Here is a 20,976-nt window from a genome sequence, read left to right as displayed (position 1 = left end):
TTATTTTACTGCTTTCAAGTTTTGGGATATTATATATAGAGAAGTGTTATTGGCACTCCAAAAATCACATTCTACACTCCTCTCAAGTGTTTTTTTTTTCTTTCTACATATAGAAAGTTTGGAGTGTAAAATGTGAATTTTGAAGTACTAATAACAATTCCTTTATATATACACTAAAAGAGAAAATGAGTTATTGTTACTTCCACAATGCCCTACCCTTTTTTGCCCTTCAGTTGCTCTTCAAGTCTAGCTTTTTTTGTGTATTACACACTAAAGCGACGGTTTTGGCCCTGCTGTCCGGTAGAAATCTCTTGACCTCTTCGGAAACCAGAGAAAACTCAACTGCTGTGCAACGTGATTGGCAATTTCGATCATGCTTATTACGCTCCACTTTGCGATCTCTTCCATCTCTATTTCATGATTTCTTTGATCTCTACTTTCTCATCTCTTCAATCTCTGCTTCGCGATCTCCTCATCGCCGCATCTTGCTCCCAATCTCTCCTTACACAGGTAACTAAATGTCACTTCTTCTCAAATACCCAAAAGTCAAATATTTAATTTTTCACTGTAGATTGTCACTTAGATCTCAAATTTAATCTCTTTTAGCAACCTCTAGTTGTGCTCTGCTTTTATCACTCTCCAGCATTCATCAACACCATCAAGTCTCTCTCTACCTCTACCTCTCTCTCTCCCACTCTATATCTCTCATATGTTTATACATGTCGTTGTGTATCTATATATCAAGTTGAAAAGTTATTAATTTGATTAATTTTGTTAGGGAAATTATTTGTTTTGGTGATGGATTTGTGGGTTTTAATCATGTTTTGGATCTGGATCCATCTTGCTTGATTTTGTTTGCACGTTGTGCTTCTTTTTTCGTGACATGTGGATTTCAATGGCGGTCTGTTTGTTTCCCGAGAAAGTAACATATTAACCCTTTTTTTTTTTTTTTTTGGTAGGTTTTTTCTTAAAACATGTGACCCAACTTTTTCTTTTAGAGAGAAGAACATGCATTCACTTTACTACGTGTTGTCCGTAAGAGAAACGTACAAGTTAGTTCATTTCATTGGTAATTCATTTTACCTGAAACCTTCTCATGTTATAGTATTTAGCGAAATAACAGACTTTGTTTTTATGCAGAAACCTTTGGTCTAGGCTTGAAAATCAATGCTGACAGGTAAAGTTATAGTTAGTTATAAGAACTTCTTGAATATTCTTAGGTCCCAAGTCTATTTGGGGCGGGTAATTTTCTCAGTTACAGTTCATTTTGGGAATTGGTTGATTGTTTTGATTTCAGGAGAGGGCGGTGCCTGATCTTTGGGTTGAATCTGTCCGCCTTGCCATTTTCGTTGCAATATCAGTGAAAGGTCAGTATTTCTAAAAAAAAAGTTGTTTTGCTGCATGTCGATGCATGTTAAGCCTGCTTTTTTCCAACCTTAAATACATTCTCTTTTCAATTTGATGAATTGTTGATTTATATATATATATTTTTTTTCTTGCTTTGGCTGCATGTTGATGCAGGTAAATTTGTTCTCTGTGATTTTTTTTTGTTGGGGTAAGTGATTTGATGAGTCGTGATTTTTGTTGGGGTAAGTGTTTTGATGCTAGTTTGTTCATGTTATACAAACAGTAAAATCACGAAGACTCTATAATGTAAACCATTTTAATAGTAGATTGTTTCTAGCCTTATCTAATTGCAAAGGTTTGAGTTTTTATTTTTTGAGTTAAGTATTTAGTTACTGGATTGCATCTCCTCTGCTCTTTCTCCTGGTATTTTTTTCATCCCTATTTTTCCTATCCAACTTTGTGTTTTTTTTTATATATCAACTTTTTCCGTGTTTGAATGATTCTCATCCGCTTTTTGTTCTTTTTTTTTTTTTTCCTATTACTTAGAATTACATTAACAGGCATTTGCACACAAATGCATTTACTTTAAAGCACAGATATGAAATCTTCCATGCAGGGAATTCAGTCGTTTTGAAGATCAGCTTAACCTGTAATTATATACCAAGTTTTTTTTCCCTCAATTTTTACAAGTGAAATAATATGTTGGAATTTTCTTGATTAATGAAAGTGTAAATTTGTAGATAATGTCAATTGAAATTTTCATTAATTCTATCATCAAGATGTCATCTTTAGCATATTTTCTGATAAAACTAGTTAAATATTTTCAGTTTATTATTCTATTTTTTGCCATTTAAGTTCAATATCACAGCTCTCTTGATCGATATGCTTTTTTTTCTTCTGATTTAGGATTTGCAAATGGGTATTCTATTTAAATTTTTTTTTTTTCCATGGTTTTGAAGGTTTTCTTTGTACCTTCCAATCTTGCATGTAGGTGTATAATTTGGTTTAGTCATTGAGACGAGAAATTTCAACTGCTTCCTTTGTGTCTTTTCTCAAACAAAATGCTGAAATATTTGATTTATTAATGTTATTACGTTGATTGTTGTTCATGTTATTTGCTTGCATTTTCCATCCCTATGAATTATTCAAAAAGATAAAATTGCTGCAATTAGTTTGGTTACTTTACAGGAAAGCTTATATAGATTTTTTATCAACAAATTCCACTTTCCAACGCTTCGCTTTCTTCAATTGCAGGTATTCGAATGTTGCATGTAAAAATTTTTTTCTCCACTAATTAAAAAGAACCTTTTGTTCACTGGGCAAAAGCCATATTGTTTCTATGGCACATATACGTTGGAAATAAAGTACAATATAAATTATTTGTGTTTAATTGATTAAGTACGTGATGTTCATTTGAGGCTATACAAACTAAATTTGTTGTATGTCAACTTAATTTAGGTAAGAACCATGAATCTCTAATCCTTTTCAATTTTTGTTTATTCCAGCTTCACATTATTCTAAATCCATATTTATGGAAGAAAAAAAAAAAAGGAGTTTCCAACTATGACACTGAAGAAATGTAGTATTCTCTTTCGTTGTTAACTTATTAAAAATGATTTTCTAAGCATTGTTGTTCTCAATTTATTCATTTGCAGTGTAGGAGTTGGTTATCTCATTGACCCTACCCTTTACTGCCCACACAAGTGGTCAACATTCTGAATCACATTTTGTAAGTAATGTCTCAATCTTTGTACATATTCTACGCAAATTATTGTATGATGATTAGTGAATCTGCTGAATTTCATAATATTATTCAACAAGCTTTTCATTGCATTATAAAATTTAATATGGAGGATTAAGCATTGTAAATTTCAATAATCATTTTCTTTTGAGTGATGTATTTCAGATACCTGTCTCCTCCAACTAAGCTCTTGAAAAGCTTTTCTATAAAACTTATAGTTGTTTGAAGTGTTTTATTCATCCTTGCAATTAATTTCATACATTATACCTAATTTCTTAATCCTCTACCAAAATAAGCAAATCATTTTAATTAGTTTAGGTCAGATTATATGAATTTTGAGGTTACTATTTTAATTGTTAATTACCCATGTTTCTAACAGTGCATTCCTCTTTTTAATAAATGTGTTTCGTTCTTAGATCTAAAATGTAGTTTACAAGGGAAAATTCATGCGCCACTAATCTACCACAACTCAAAGTTAAAGATCAAGAAGAGTTGATGAAAGAAGCAGTGACAAGCATCTTACAAACGTCTCTCAGTTTTTATTCAACAATCCAAGCGTATAACAGTCATAGGCTGGAGATTATAGGCGTCCCATGTTTCTACTCCCGGGTTTGGTAAAGCAGAAATTTATATTTTGTTGTACAGTTAACTTGGTTTAAATTTCAGGCGTTGTGGCTTTAGTATTTCCCAGTCTGAGTTCTATATATATATATCAGAATAACAGTATTTTTTCGTATGTATTGTGAATAATTGTTATTCTAACAGGAACTGCAATGGTGGAAGGGAAGAAACATAAAAGCAATGTTATTCCAGCCAAAAGCCTTATTCCCCCAACATTTGGCATGATTGCTGAAACTTTCAATTCATTGTACCTAAATAAATTGAAACAATGTTCTAAGACACAATCTTTTATATGTTTCAAACATAATCTGCATACAATTTCTAATCCTGCTGCAATGCGCGGGTAGTAATTTCTAATCATATACTATCAGGGGAGGTTTTGCCAAATTTTCGGTAGAAATTTAAGATTAGGGTTTTTGACCATTTAACTTTGTTGGGCAACTTAAAAAAACCAGGGGGCCTAATCGAATGTTGAAGCTGGGACACAACGTATGTGTGTCCAATGAATTAATTAAGATTGCGTATGACCCGCGACATCATGGAACGGCTACCTCATAGCAGCATCACTACCTGTGCTCATTTTGTTATTCGATGGCATTGTCCTATGCAATGGGAGTCTTGGGCAAAAATTTCCGAGGATACGAAGGCAGTGATGCAACATGAGCTGTCGATTTGTATTTTCATTTTTAGCCTTTATCATTTTTTTAATTTTGTTTACAAATATTATAAACAAAAGTATATTATCTAAATATTATTAATTTCTTACTATTATTTTATTATTTTATTATTTTCATGTTTGTAGTTCAATTATAATCTTAAGGACATATACCCTGAGGACACCGCCTACTTAGAGGAGAACTTAGCAACTCGGTTCAAACATTGGAAGTACGAACTCCATGCGCATTTTAAGAAATGGGATGATCTGGAGATTGCTCGCCTAGACGATTGCCCAACAAAGTTGTTGGAGTAGCCGGAGGATTGGAAGTGGCTCTGCAAACATTGTACGGACACAAAATTTGTGGCAAGTATGTACATAATATGTTAATAATAATTTAATTCTGTTTTAGTTATTTAAAAAAAAATTAATAATTTCTTTCAAATAGTCGAACTAACATGTATATTGTGTGTTTAACAGAAGAAATTTATTGCTGGCTAGAAAGCTTGGGAGTCAAAGACACTTCTCCACCATTCCAGTTTGATGACTTTCTCCTATAGGGTTGAGGAGCGACGTCAGGTAAAAGTATATTGATTTTAAATTTTATACAATTTTATTCTTTTACTATGGTTAATAAAATTTCTTTATTTTTTTTTTTCTTCAGGAGGGTTCTAATTTCCCAGAGCTCAACATGTTCAAGGATGTTTATATTCGACTCGACGATGAGACCGCTAAGCAGCTCCATGTAAGTATATGTAATTTTTATTATTCTTATATGTGACATCCCACATCGCCCAGGGAAGTGATCCTTAAATGTATATTCTCATCCCTACCTAGCAAGAGGCTTTTTGGGAGTTCACTGGCTTCGGGTTCCGTAGGAACTCCGAAGTTAAGCGAGAAGGAGGCTAGAGCAATCCCATGATGGGTGACCCACTGGGAAGTTGCTCGTGAGTTCCCAAAAACAAAACCGTGAGGGCGTGGTCGGGGAATGGTAAGCCCAAAGCGGACAATATCGTGCTACGGTGGTGGATCGGGCCCGGGTTGTGGTGGGGGCCCGGGCACGATGGGTGACCCACTGGGAAGTTGTTCGTGAGTTCCCAAAAACAAAACCGTGAGGGAATGGTAAGCTCAAAGCGGACAATATCATGCTACGGTGGTGGAGCGGGCCCGGGAAGTGATCCGCCCCGGGCCGGGATGTGACAATTTGGTATCAGAGCCTAACCCTGGTCTCGTGTGTGCCGACGAGGACGTCGGGCCCCTAAGGGGGGTGGATTGTGACATCCCACATCGCCCAGGGAAGTGATCCTTAAATGTATATTCTCATCCCTACCTAGCACGAGGCCTTTTGGGAGCTCACTGGCTTCGGGTTCCGTAGGAACTCCGAAGTTAAGCGAGAAGGAGGCTAGAGCAATCCCATGATGGGTGATCCACTGGGAAGTTCTCGTGTGAGTTCCCAAAAACAAAACCGTGAGGGCGTGGTCGGGGCCCAAAGCGGACAATATCGTGCTACGGTGGTGGAGCGGCCCCGGGAAGTGGTGCGCCCCGGGCCGGGATGTGACAAAAAAAGTTTAGATATTATGTTGTTTTTTTTGTTAGTGCCCATGTGTTTTATTCATGTTTAGTTTTTAGGGAATTATTTTATCACTCTAAATATTTTATTTGACGTTGCTCGTAAGTTATTTTTTTTAAATTATAAAAAATTTAGAATGTAAAATAAAATTAATAGAGTATTGATAATAATTCTCTAATTTTAATTAGAGAATTAAAAATAATAATTTTATAAAATTTTGGTTGACAATAAAATTTTGTTTTATATCTATTTATCTCTACTAATTAATAAAACATTCATTGTCAACTAAAATCTTATGAAATTACCAGTTTAACCTTTTAATTAACACAGAACATGAATAAGAAATACGAGGTAGAAATGTAATTTTACACAACCAAATTTTGTTGTTTTTTTTTTTAAAGCATTATCTATATATAATCCTAACATATCTCTAATTAAAAAAAAAAAAAAAATTCTCACTCCCACATTCTCTATCACTCCCTTCATCTCTACGTCTATTTCAAAAAAAAAAAAAAAAAAAAAAAATCTCACACACTTTGTGTGTGCCTATATGCTATTAATAGAAGATGACATCTTTCTAGGCTAGGAATTCTATTTTTCAAAAAATGGATCTCGTGCTCAGTGGTTGGATTGTATTTAATAAGATTGTGCGGCTGAGATTAAATAGGTCAAAAAATCTTCCTTCTTCTCTTCCCGTTTCTCCATACCTTTAATCGCGAGCGAGCCGCAACGCAGAAGAGGAGTGCACGACGCTGAAGAGAGAAGCCAAAGCTTCAATTCCTAATCACGAACGCAAAATGATTCAGAGATATATATGTGAATTCCAGTATGGGTTTCCTTCTCTTGAAAATCCTGGGTTTATTGATTTGGGATTTTTCTGAAGTTGTAAAGGTACTAAAAGTTATTGGGTTCTGATTCGAATTGTACGTTCATTTGCTGGGGGTTGCTCTTTGTTTTGTTGAACATATATGCGTCCTTTAATTTTCTTGTGCCTAAATTATGGTTTTTAATTCAGATTTAAATTTAGGTCTTATTCTGGGTTGTGATTTGTTTATTTATTTTTTAATTTTTTAATTTCAAGTTGATCATTGAAACTAATTGCACATGGCAATTGATCTATGGAAATCATAATTTGAAATTCCATTAATTTTGTAGGCGCCGAAGGAAGCTACACAACGCATGCTTTAGCAATTAGCAGCAAGCAAGATGCTTCCTTGCCCTCAATCTTGTGTTGTTTTCTTCAACAATTACTTGGCATTCTTTCACTCTCAATCCTCAAACCCTAAACCCAATGAATCTACAAATACCCACCCCAATAAGCAACAACTTGTCAGGGAGAAGAACCTACCCACCAAAATTGGTAATCTCGAGGACGCTTTGAGTTTGTTCAATGTGAGGCTTCAAATGCGCCCTCTGCCTTCTGTTGTCTGTTTCACCCAGATACTTGGGAAAGTGAAACATTATTCGGCCATGATTTCTTTGTATAACTAAATGGGTTTGCTGGGATTGTTCCTAATGTGTATACTCTAGCTATCATCATCAATCGCTTTTATTGTTTGAAGTGTGTGATTTAGCTTATCCGTCTTGGGAAAATTCTTCAAATTTGGTTTTGAACCAAATGTCATGACCCTCAGCACTCGGTTTTCTTCTTGAGAGTGGAGTTTCTAAGGCATCATGACTTTTCAAATAAATGGTGGAGGGGAGGTTGTAAGCCAAATGTGATCACTTTCAGCACACTTATAGCAGGCTTTTGCATGATAGGTAACAATTGTGTAGCTATTTAGATGTTTAGAAAGATTGATCAAAGAGGTTGTAAGCTCGGTCCACACAATGAACATCTTCCCAGAAATTATTAATAAGGATCTCCCCCGAATATCATTTTGTATACCTCTTTGATTCATGGAGTTTGGAGATTAGGCAAGTGGATGCACCTTCAATGTCTTGGTTGTGCATTTTGTAAGGGGGTATGGTTGTGGAAGCAAGGAGTGTGATTGAAATGATGATAAAGAGATATATTGAGCCTAATGTGGCATCTGCCTTTGGTTGTCCGCTTCAATCAACTAATGAGTCTGCTTGCAAAGTTGAAACATTATACGGCCGTCATTTCTTTGTATAACCAAATGGGTCAATTGAGAATTGTTTTAGATGTTCTTTGAACATTATTCTTAATTGCTTTTGTTGTACGAACCAAATGGGTTTTTAGTTTACTCATCTTGGCAAAATTCTTCAAATTTCGTTTTGAACCATATGTCTCGACCCTCAACATTCTATTCCACGTGTAACTTCTTGAAAATAGAGTTTTTAAGGCAATAATACTTTTCAAAAAGTGGTAGAGGGACGTTGTAAGCGCAATATGATTACTTTCAACACACTTATAAAGGGCTTTTACATGATGGGTAACAATAGTGCAGCTATTCAGTTGCTCAGAAAGATGAAAGAAAGGGGTTATAAGCCCGACACTATCTCTGTAAGGATAAGCTAATTGTCGACGCATTGAAGGTTTTATTAAAAATGATTGTAATGGTGTTCCCTCATTGCCATTTAGTATCTCTTTGATTCATGGAGTTTTGCATGCTAGGCAAGTGGAAAGAAGGTACAAGGTTGTTGAAAGAAACGGTGAGAAAATATCTTTCCAAATGCACACACCTTGAGTGTCTTGGTTAATCCATTTTGTAAGAAGGGGATGGATGTGGAAACAAGGAGTGTTATTATAGGTAAAATTATCCGAGGGTTTCTTAGCAATAATGAGATATCAAGGGCGATGGGACGTGTTCGTGAAATGGTGGAGAAGGGTTTCTCTGCAGATGCATCAAGCACAAATTTGATAGTTGACTTGGTCTAAATATAACGTCGATCCCGCTGTGTTGCCATTGATAAAAAATTAATTATGAAGTTCGTTTGCATTTTTGGAACAGATCTTCTCAGTATCACAATATCTAGACAATTTTCTATCCGAAAACGCGTAATATAGATTGGTTTTCACTTCCCCATAATTTTTCTTGACATTATTTTGTTTGAAAAATACATCAATCCCTGGCCCTATGGATTATGATGTTTCAGATGACTGATCATATATGATACAAGGCTTATATAAATGGTGAGAGACTCTTGAACTTAGCAACTTACTGAGAATAATTGGAACCACCGAAGGTTAACAACCCTTCATATACAATTAGGACCCGTTTGGTGGGCTGGATGGGATTGAGCCTTAGAGATAGGATTTGATTGGCAGAGACTTGTAAGACAGTACTTGTAACCCATGTATAAGGATAGGTTATATAACCCACTCTTGTGGATTCATAACCATTAAACCTGTCCATCTCACATTTGACACAACAAACAACGGATTGGACTCAAATCCATTTTAATTGATCACAACCTATCCCATCCAACCCACTAAATAGGACCTATAATCCAAGGTACTCACTACTCACATTCAATTGGCTGACTCTTCTAACATCCAATTGGCTCGAACTTAGTATATCTATATTTTTCCCATTCATATTCCTACAACTATATAGGTTGATCAGATGAGTTGAATTTGTAACCATTTCTTCATGGATGGAGTTTAATCATTCATATAGCAAACTAATTGTTTATCAATATGTTTATATTTTTCCCATGTATACTTCTCAAAGCAATGACTGATCAGTCGAGTGGAATTTGTAACCATTTCTTCAAGAAAAAGACGGGAAGATGTTATCATGTGTTACTGCCATTCAGAAAAATATATTGTCTACTAGGAAATTTTGTCATGACAATGACTGTTAGGTTTTTTTTTTTTTTTTTCTGAAAACTAGATAAGATTGATGAGCAAAACAGCCAAAAGAGTACAAGTAAGCCTACAGAGAGGCAAACAGCCAGAAACTACACCACAAATAGGCAATGCAAGGAGATACAAAGATCCCGAAGACATCTGATGCTAAAGCGTCACTTCCTACACTACCCTCTGAGATACCTAGTGTGGACAAGGAAGTCCATCATTGCAAAGCACAAAAACAAGGGAAGATGGAGGTCTGAAAACCCAAACCCCAATGCTCATCTCTCGACATAGCAGCGACACCACAAAGTGCGTAGCCTTGTTAGCTAACCTTGGAATCTAAGACTAGCGACAGACATGGAAAGAATCTCCCAAGCGAATACACTGCTGAAGAAGAGGGAAAGCTTCTCACCTGCCCTTGGAAGGCGAGTCCCGCAAAGCTAAAATGGTTTCAGAGAAGTCAGATTCAAGAACCACAGAATGCTAACCCAACTGATGACCAAGCTCACATCCAATCTTAATAGCCAACACCTCTGCCATAGCCACACTCCGAGCCTTCACACTATATCTACCTGCACCCAAAAAACCCCCAGCATTGTTTCGTGCAACCACCCCAACATAACCGAGCCCAATGACGCTTCCCAACTAGCATCCACATTAAGCTTGATAAACCCCGGACTTGGAAGAGTCCACGTGACAGGTACCATCGGTAATGGAGGAGCATTTGTCCGAGAGCCAGTTACCTGAGTAGCATGCAGAAAAGTGCTGATAGAATTAGAAATTTCAAAGACTAGTCATGAATGTTTATGGTTTTTTGTTAAGGACAACAAGAAGAGGAAGGGTACTTCTAGTTGGCAGTAGTTCTAATGGTCATTATCACATCCGTCATTACTACAATTACCAGTTTGCGCAACGAAGCATAGTTGGATGCTCAAAGACAAAAAACGTTGTCTGAGAATTAGCACGAAAAAACTTTTGTTGCGTGGATCCTATCGCGCAAAGGTAGTGAAAAAATGGTTTGCACGACGACAACGTAAGCTACGTCGAGCAAAAGGTCTTTGCAGGACGACAATAACCTACATCGCGTGAAATCTTTGTGCAACATAGCTTACTTTCATGTCATGCAAAGATAGGTGCACGATGTAGGTTACTGTTGTCGCTCAAAGCCCTTTTGCGCGAAGTAGCTTACATCGTTGTTGCGCAAAGTTAGTTATTTTTATTTTATTTTTTACAACATATTTTTTGTATAATTTTAATAAACAATAATTAATAAACGAAGAAAAAGTATTTAATTATAAAATATATGAAAATGTACGTACAAGCTGTCCAAATAGAAAAAAAAAACTACAACAAATAGTCGTTCGGGTTTGATGCATCAGGCTACTAGGTATCGGTTGGGTGAAATGGCTGGAAGGTCGAAGGTCAAGCAGCATCAGGTGCTAGCATCAAGATTTGGAGTTCGGACAGCTCGAAGGCCCGTAAGATCATGCTCATCTTCTTGTCCTGTGCGACAACTTATCATGTGGTCAGTTTGGAAGAAGAGGCACCTGTCTCACTAACCCGTACCTTCCCCATCCCCCCAACAACCTTGCCATGACTATGACCAAGCGTCTAATGAAGGGTCTTAGTTAGGATCTTAAGACCCGCATCCTCGGGTATAGTGACGTCCCCGAAGGGGGTTTATGAAGGAAGTTGCTCTTGTTGGAGAAGAGTATAATAAGAAAAAACATTTAATATTTAATAAAAAAATGTAATTAATATTTGAACGAGTTATAAATATAATGTCACATCCCGGCCCGGGGCGGATCACTTCCCGGGCCCGCTCCACCACCGTAGCACGATATTGTCCGCTTTGGGCTTACCATTCCCTCACGGTTTTGTTTTTGGGAACTCACGAGCAACTTCCTAGTGGGTCACCCATCGTGGGATTGCTCTAGCCCCCTTCTCGCTTAACTTCGGAGTTCCTACAGAACCCGAAGCCAGTGAGCTCCCAAAAGGCCTCGTGCTAGGTAGAGATGGGAATATACATTTAAGGATCACCCCTGGGCGATGTGGGATGTCACAATCCACCCCCCTTAGGGGCCCGACGTCTTCGTCGGCACACACGCGACCAGGGTTAGGCTCTGATACCAAATTGTCACATCCCGGCCCGGGGCGCACCACTTCCCGGGGCCGCTCCACCACCGTAGCACGATATTGTCCCCTTTGGGCCCCGACCACGCCCTCACGGTTTTGTTTTTGGGAACTCACACGAGAACTTCCCAGTGGGTCACCCATCATGGGATTGCTCTAGCCTCCTTCTCGCTTAACTTCGGAGTTCCTACGGAACCCGAAGCCAGTGAGCTCCCAAAAGGCCTCGTGCTAGGTAGGGATGAGAATATACATTTAAGGATCACTTCCTTGGGCGATGTGGGATGTCACATTTTTAAATTTAGAAAAAACCACATAATAAAATTAGGGAGCCTTACTTATAGAGACACAAATATATACCACATTTCACGCAACTCCACACATTTTAAAACATTACAAAGAAGGACAAAAAACCCAATAATAGAAAACCAAGCCCATCCTAAAAAAAAATGGACTGACTAAAATTACAACCCCATGCTACTCGACTATAACTGTTAATAAACGGCCACGTTAACCACTACACGATAAAAATCATAAAAACCAACTGGTTTCTTCCCCTTTTCCATTTAATACCCGCGTTCCTCTTCCCCAAACCTATCATTTCAAATTCCCTCTCACGCAAAAGATACTTCCCCAGACCAAAAACCCTAAAATCTCCATAGTTTCCGACACTTTCAAGCCAGATTTTCAGTAAGTGATTCATAAAGTTCAGCCGGATTTCCAAAAAGATCAATGTTTCAAAGGTTTTCCTACTACTCAAAATCGTCATTTTGCATGATTATAATTCAAAATCTGTAACAAACGAATGCATTATCAAACTTATCAAGTGTTTTTGCACTTGATTTTGCAAAAGAAAACTATAAAAAAGAACGCATGCATTATCAAGTGTTTTTTGCACTTGATTTTACCAAAAAATTCAATGTTACAGTTCGTGAAAAATCAATTTCAATGTTTTAGATGTTTCAGTCTAGCTTTTTTAGTTTATATGTATACTGATTCTTAAACAATTGAAAAAGCAAATGAATATGTGTCTAAATTTTGTGAGTAAAAACATTAACCGTCTATCTTCGATGATGCGCTTTGAACTGATGTTGCACTTTGTAAATTAATTATGGTTCTACTTTCTATTTGTAAATTGATTCTTAAACATATGAAATAGAAAACGAATTTTACTTTATGTTTGTAAATTGATTCTTAAACATCTGAAAAAGAAAATGAATATGCATCTAAATTTTGTGAGCAAAAACATTAACCGTTTAGCTTCGATGTTGCACTTTGAACCAATGCTACACTTTAAACTAATGTTGCACTTTGTACTAATGCTGCACTTTGTAAATTAATTATGGTTCTACTTTCTGTTTGTAAATTGGTTCTGCACAATTATTCATCTACATTATGCGTTACCAACCAATTCTGCATCTACCGTGTTTGCTAAGTGATGCTGCATTTACTTGTGCGCTAAATGATGCTGCATCTACTTGTGCGCTACATGATGCTTCATATAGCTTGTGTGCTTAGTGATGCTGCATCTAGCTTGTGTGCTAAGCATCTGCCTTTTACATCTAGTTTGTCATTTATATGACTTCTTATTATTTGATAATTTATTATACTCATAATCGTTTCATTTTTTTTATGAAGACAAAAGTAAAACATTTTGCAATAAAAAAGAAATTAGCTTATCCTGCTGTAAAGCGTCGAGCAATAGATGAGAACTGTGCTCAAATGAGACTGAATCTCTTAGCCTTTGCAGAACTAATACAAGAGCTCAAGCCAAAACTTGAAGAAAAACCAGAAGTCTTGGCATTCATATATAAGTCACATTTTGGCGTACTAGTGAAAGCTTACATAAAAAGTGAATTAAAATGATAAAATCAAACTGGGATGTCATACATATAGTGAACTGGTATGACACTGAAAAATGAATGTTTAAATTCAAAAATGGATATTGCAAAGTAAATGCTGATGAAGTCCAACGCATATTTGGGATCCCAAACCAAGGCAGAGAAGCCATTCAGTCAACAAGAGACTCAAGAATCCCAAAGCCGAAAGAAAACATATTTGTTGATAAATACTTCTCGGAAATAACAAGAATTGGTAGAAGAGAAATTGCACAAGCAATTCAAGTTGCATTAGATATTGGGACAACAGAAGGGGATCAAAATGCAGTCTGCCTTTTAATTCTATATTTGCTAAACTCAAATCTGCTTGGGAGCTCATCGAGGAAACTCTCCCTTAGAGTTTGGCCAAGAATTGCAACTCCATTAATAACATAAATCAGTATAACTAGGCCAAGAAAACAGCAAGATACTTGATAAAATCAATCGATAGACCACATAAGAGAAAATGAGATAATCAACCAACCATCGGTGGCGCTGTTGTACTTTTACTAGTAAGCAAACAAAAACTAATAATAAAAAATCAGTTTGTCTTATTTTACAAAAATATACAAATCTCTAACTTTTATTTTGTCTATAGTATTGGATTTGTGATCACACCACAATTATCAACCCAAAAGAAGGAAATGAGAAATGCTCGCCAACAATAGTGAAGTGGAATTTGACAAATCTACATGAAAAAATCTATAAAGAAGCAAATGAAGATTTGAAGGTAAAACTGATACTACATATACTTTTATGTAAAACATGATTCTACATGTACTTTGTGTGAAAAGATATTCTGTATGTGCTTGTTGTGTGTTGTTTTCAAACAAAGTATCAAAAAACATAACTCTTTAACCTTTCACAGATGGATAATGCAAAACAAATTGAGGAGCTAATTGAACAGCGCCCAGAAGATGATGACGACGCCTTTGTCGATCCTCCACTTGCATCAAAAAAGAAGAAAATGGAAAAGGAAGTAGCTAAGAAGGGACCAAAAGCCAAGAAAGCTAAACCGTCAAAACAATTAGTGCTTCAACATGAAGATCCTGAAAAAGTTGAAACGGAAGTGGAACCTGAGCAAGTAGCCAATAAGGATGAAACCGTAATGGCATCTAAACTTCTGAAAGGTGATGCTAATGATGAGATAATTGATGTTCAACAGCAAGAAGAGGATGATGATGAAAGAACTGTTTCAGATGTGCCAAAAAAAGGCAATGATCAAACAGACAATGAAGAATTTCAAATGACACTGTCTATGTGGATAATAAAATCATGAAGCCAAGATAAGCTAAAAAGTCAAGACGATGACCCAGCAAACAAAATGGTAAATCCAAAAATAGGCTAATTCTGCTTAAAATTTTTGTTTATATTTTATATAAAATCATGAGTTTGTCATAAGAAAAAATTTAAAATGCCATCAACTGAATGATTCTGGTATAACTGATGTTGCATACTAATTCTAGTATAATTGATGCTGCATACCAAATTTGGTATAGCTGATGCTGCATACCAAATTTGGTATAGCTGATGCTGCATACCAAGTACAGTTTAACTAATGTTACATACTAATTCTTGTGTAAGTAATAATGCATGCTAAAAACTTAGATAAGTCTGGTATAACTGATGCTGCATACTAATTTTGGTATAACTAATGTTGCATGCTAATCCTTGTATATTTAATAATGCATGCTAAAAACTTAGTCTGGTATAACTGATGTTGCATACTAATTCTGGTATTACTGATGCTGCATACTAATTCTGGTATAACTAATGCTGCTTACTAATTCTGTTATAACTGATACTGCACACTAAATCTGGTATAAGTAATAATGCATGCTAAAACTCATTTAAGTCTGGTATAACTGATGCTACATACTAATTATGGTATAACTGATTGTTGTACTTTTATGCACAAACGGAAGCAAATTCTAACAAAGTATCAATATCAACATCGTAGGTGAAAGCTAAAACATACAATCTCAAACTAACACAAGAGATTTATGTGGTTCGGCTTAAAGCCTACGTCCACAAGCGAAGCACAACGAGGAATTTCACTAAACAAACGGAGATTACAAAAGAGTGTTTGAACTCTCATAACCCAAATCCCACAAATTACAAACCCTAAACCAAACGAGTAGAGAACCCAAAACTAATGGAGAAGATTCTCCCAAATTCCTTTCTAACTCACAAACTCACAAATTGACTCTCATCAAATTGTCACACGAATGAGCCACATCCAAATACACTAATCCTAAGGTCATATTTATAGTACATAGGACTTAGGTTACAATAAGAATCCTAATAGGAAGTAAATCCAAATTCTAATCAAATATGTAATTAACAAAATATCTCCACCAAGGAAACCAACTAAGAAGTCAAAATCCAAACCCAAATAGGACACAAAAACCAAATAGGTAACACAAACCTAATTTTTTGCATCATCCTAATTTTGAGCCATAAACCCAACACTGATGCTGCATACCAAGTCTGGTATAAGTAATAATGCATGCTAAAAACTTTCATAAGTTTGGTATAACTGATGTTGCATACTAATTTTGGTATAACTGATGTTGCATACTAAGTCGCATACTAATTCTTGTATAAGTAATAATGCATGCTAAAAACTTTCATAAGTTTGGTATAACTGATGTTGCATACTAATTTTGGTATAACTGATGTTGCATACTAAGTCGCATACTAATTCTTGTATAAGTAATAATGCATGCTAAAAACTTATACTCAGTTTGGTATAACTGATGTTGCATACTAAGTTTTTAGCTTTGTGATTATAATCCATAACTGATGCTGCATAATTATTGTACTATAGAACAAAAGCTTTGTCATTATAATCAATAACTGATGTTGCATACTAAATCTTTGTTTAAGTAATAACCATAACTGAAGCTTTATCATTATAATCCATAACTAATGCTGCATACTAAATCTTTGTCATTTCATTCTTGATTTTGAATATAATAAGGAGGAAAAAGGGTGGAGAACAAAATGAAAATGAAGATCACTTTGACACACTGGCTAATATGCAGGAGTATCTTTGGTACCCAAATTCCAAATGAGCAAGTCCAAGATGCCCAAAATATTGCACATGATTTTTCCTATCAAAGTGTTGAAAATGTAGAAAAAAATGTGAACATCATAAACATGGACGCGACCGAAATTGATAGGGTTATCAATGATGTGGTTAAATTCGAACCATAAGAGGCAGTACCAAAAGAGGCTTCAGGTACATCAATTGAACAATCAATTCCTTTAGTGCAAATCCAAGAATCAGTTCCTATAGTGCAAGAAGAGGCAATGAAAATAGTGGTCCAAGCACCTCAATCCCTCCATTGCCAGTTCAAGCTAAAGAACAAGAAGGAAATGCAGCATCTGTTCCTCAACTGCCAATTCTCCCTAAAGAGTCCACAATTAAGACAAGGAAGCAACAAATATTCTATGAATGACATTTTGCTCCTCTTACAAGTGAAGAAAAATGAGAATGTGGAAACTCATAAGAGGAGTTAACACAAGAAGAGCTCTCTCAAAACCAAACAGATGTTGCAATGTACTGGAAAATGAGGGCGAAACTTCGACTTCAGATGTTGAATAATGCTATCAACACATAACACTTCAAGAATTCTGTTATTACGAAAATAGTTGAAGAGAATGATGCTCTACAAAGCGATAATAAAGAAAACAAGAACTTGCAAAAATTAAAGAAAAAATTGGAAAAAACATAAAAGTGAACTCGAGAAGAAGAGCATTGTATTCGAGCAACAAAAGAAAAAATGGGAAGAAGAAAAGAATGAGTTGTTGGAAAAAAACAAGGGACTGTTGAAGGAGAAGAATGAACTTGAATGGCGGCAAGAAAAGTCCTACAAGAAGCAGTGTGAACTCAATGCTTTAAACAAGGAAAAATAGGAAAAAGAAGAAATTTCTGAGCTAAACAAGACCTTGGGTTTCGTCAATGAGGTTGAACCAAAAAAAAGAAGAGAAAACTGATAAACTTGTTCATCAAGATTCTGCTACTAATTCTACAACTGAAAGTAAATCTATTAAAACTGGGAACAAAATCGCAATTGCCTCTGATCAAGAAGTAGATATCTAGTTAAAACAGGTTCTGCAAACTCCAAAACAAGTACCAACAGAATCTCAAATATATGTTCAACCTTAAACTCGAACAATGGTTAAGCGCATCAAGCAAAAACCCAGAAAAAATAAGAGAGATATGCAATTCTAGTACACTGCCATGGAGAAAATAAGAGAATCAAATGAGTGAAAAGGCTATCCAGCATACTTTCACCTACCCACGATGGAAAAAAAAAAAGCCATCAACCTTTTCTGGGAAAAAGCACCAGTGTAAGATTTTTTTTTTTTAACTAAATTTATAATTTCTGTTATACTTCAAAATACTGATTCTGTATTAACATTTTTCTATGTATATTGTATTTCAAGGGCATATATTGGTCATCAACTACAAATCAGTTTAACTACTATGATAATTTTGTGATGAAAGAAGATATGGATGGATTCCTTGGAAATGAAAGAGTTACAAATACTGTCATTTGATGCACACAACTACATTCTCAAGGACCAAGAGAAACATAAATATATCCGCCAACATTTCTCATTTTCTTAATATTCTTATCAAAATCTTCAACACTACATGTATGCACAATTCTTGAAATATTCACACAATTGATCCTTAAAAAATTTATTACCTGCACATCGCCTCTCTAAATTTTCCCTCAAATGTATAATGCAAAAACCATGAGAAACAGTGGGGAAGTACTTTTGAATAGCATTCAAAAGCCCATGATGTCAGTCGGTAATAAACGTGATCTTCCTTCTTTAGTAATTTAATATCTGAGCCAAATGTTCAACAAACCACATCCAATTCTCTTCATTTTCTATGTCAACAATACCATAACACACAGGAAAAATCTCTGTATATAAAAAAAAAAAAAAAAAAAAAAGGTTCTACACATAACATTACTGATGCTGCACATTAATAAACTGATGTTACACATTATTAAACAGATGATGCACATTATTAAATTGATGCTACACTTTAATACACATAATGCTGCACATTATTAAACTACTGATGCACATTATTAAACTGATGATGCACTTCAATAAACAAATAATGCACATTATTAAACTGAAGTTGCACTTTAATACACGAAATGCTGCACATTATTAAACTGATGTTGCATTTGAATAAACATATGCTACACATTATTAAAATGATGTTGCACTTTAATACACAGAATACGACACATTATTAAACTGACGCTACACATTATTAAATTGATGCTGCACTTCAATAAACAAATTATGTACATTATTAAACAGATATTGCACTTTAATAAACATATGCTGCACATTATTAAACTGATGTTGAACATTATTTAACTGATGTTGCACTTTAATAAACTTAAAAAAAAAAAAACTTACCATTATTTGCATTTTTAGCACATTAACCAAGAAGAGTACCAGTATATCTTTCCTTCAAAAACTTATCATCAAGGAACAATATTGGTCTACACCATAGGAATCTTTTAACACAAACTTCAAAAGATATGAATAACCTTTCAAACTGATTACTATCATTATCAAGTTCTAGTGCACAACGATCCATCTTTAGCACGCACAAACTCATCTACGTAGCAAGGCAAAAATCCAAATGAGAAAGCCTCATCACCATTAACCTCATTATATGCAATCTCTTTGCTATGCCAAGCTGCATGTTATTTAACATCAAGACCATAATTCTCTTTCATTTCTCTCATAACATCATTTGCTTTAATAAACAAATTCGAACAAACCTTGGCAGCCAACAAAGAGGATAAAACAGAAGGGAAAAACCTTTTATTCTCCCTTTGATGAATACGTCCAGTGCAAATATGAATATTATTTAATTTTTTAATGATAAAACAACCACTAGGCTGTTGCACAACAACGTGAACATGCCATTGACACCCCTCTATTAGTTTTTTTGAGCAAACAGCAGTAATACGCTTCCAATCATTTCTAGTGAACTTGAAAACAAAACCAACATCAATAGAGTATTGTATAAGTTTTCTACGAAACTCAACAACACCATCTTCATAGCTTTGACCTTCATAAGAAATATAACTTTGCCACTCATTTGTTGCATAATTGTGAGGTCTATAAGAGCCATACTTACCCAAAAATTGGTTCTCATCTCCAATACTAATAACTTCACTTATGCAAGACAACACACTACTAGTAAAAACAGTAGACATCTCCTTCTAAGCTTTTGAACATAAACATCAACAACTGGATTTGAAATCAAGTTATTCACTAGTGGAAGGGTCTGAATATCTTCATTGCACTCTAATAAATAGTTTAGTTCACCTCCATATAATGAGTATTTCAAGAGAAAGCCTCTTGATAACAAACTTGGAAACCTCAAAGTTAATTGCCTATACAAATCCTCATAACTAGTATGCGGATAAAGCGGCACAACTACTACACAATTTTCATATACACACTTCAACATTTTAACAATAGACATGATCTACACCCAAAAAAAAAAAACATAAAGTTAAACTGATGCTACATAGAAATAATTTGATATATCTATGCATTTTAAAATGTAAATCTATAATCAATACTCCCTAAAAACTGATCATGCATAAATATATGTAATACAGTGCAACACAAAACTGATGTTACACAAGTATTTCGTTGAAAATTAATGTTTATGTAAAACTGATGCTGCATGGTGATGTTGCACACTTATACTGCATTAGTATTACGTTGAAAATTATTAAATGTTTATTGGGGGTCCCCCCAAAAACTTATGTCAAATGATTATGCACGATTCTATGAATTGATGCTACATAAATATTAATAACCTTCGCCAACCCCCCCAACACACACACACACACAAACTAAAGCTAACTGATTTTGCAAGATTCTATGAGCTAATATTGCACAAGTATTAAGTTGAAAATTAATGTTTATATAAAACTGATGCTGCCCACTTATGCTACACAAGTATTACGTTGAAAATTATTAAATGTTTATGAGGGAGGTCCCCCCCAACCCCCCTCCCAAAAAAAAAAACTTAAGCTAACTGATTCTGCACAATTCTATGAATTGATGTTGCATAAATATTAATAACCTTCACCAAATACTAAACTAACTCAAAATACATTCCAATTCTAACAAATATATATGATAACTATACTGCAAAAACACAAAAGGAGCTTCAATGAAAAACAAAAGCAGCACAACAAAAAA

At 35.2% G+C, this 20,976-nt stretch overlaps 2 long non-coding RNA genes across 9 annotated transcripts; both read left to right on the top strand.

The window, feature by feature from the left end:
- The first annotated feature begins 211 nt into the window (after positions 1 to 211).
- On the top strand, positions 212 to 4,066 carry LOC103962039. Of its 8 annotated transcripts, none has more exons than XR_007257191.1 (6): positions 212 to 510; positions 1,141 to 1,177; positions 1,298 to 1,367; positions 3,003 to 3,076; positions 3,505 to 3,702; positions 3,854 to 4,066. It is a non-coding gene; the product is annotated as an uncharacterized LOC103962039 (long non-coding RNA). The 8 variants fall into 8 exon arrangements; XR_007257193.1 differs by adding an exon at positions 960 to 1,052 and having other exon boundaries at positions 3,505 to 4,066; XR_007257190.1 differs by adding an exon at positions 960 to 1,052 and having other exon boundaries at positions 1,522 to 3,076; positions 3,505 to 4,066.
- Positions 4,067 to 6,460: 2,394 nt separating this feature from the next.
- LOC103962041 lies at positions 6,461 to 7,495 on the top strand. Its single transcript, XR_001954417.2, has 2 exons — positions 6,461 to 6,825; positions 7,090 to 7,495. It is a non-coding gene; the product is annotated as an uncharacterized LOC103962041 (long non-coding RNA).
- The last annotated feature ends 13,481 nt before the right edge of the window (positions 7,496 to 20,976 follow it).

The sequence above is a fragment of a genome, unplaced genomic scaffold (assembly GCF_019419815.1).
Source record: "Pyrus x bretschneideri cultivar Hongxiangsu unplaced genomic scaffold, Pyrus_bretschneideri_v1 Contig16, whole genome shotgun sequence".
Classification (NCBI taxonomy): Eukaryota; Viridiplantae; Streptophyta; class Magnoliopsida; order Rosales; family Rosaceae; genus Pyrus; species Pyrus x bretschneideri.
Note: the sequence above shows the minus strand (reverse complement) of the source record. Positions and strands in the feature narration are given on the sequence as shown.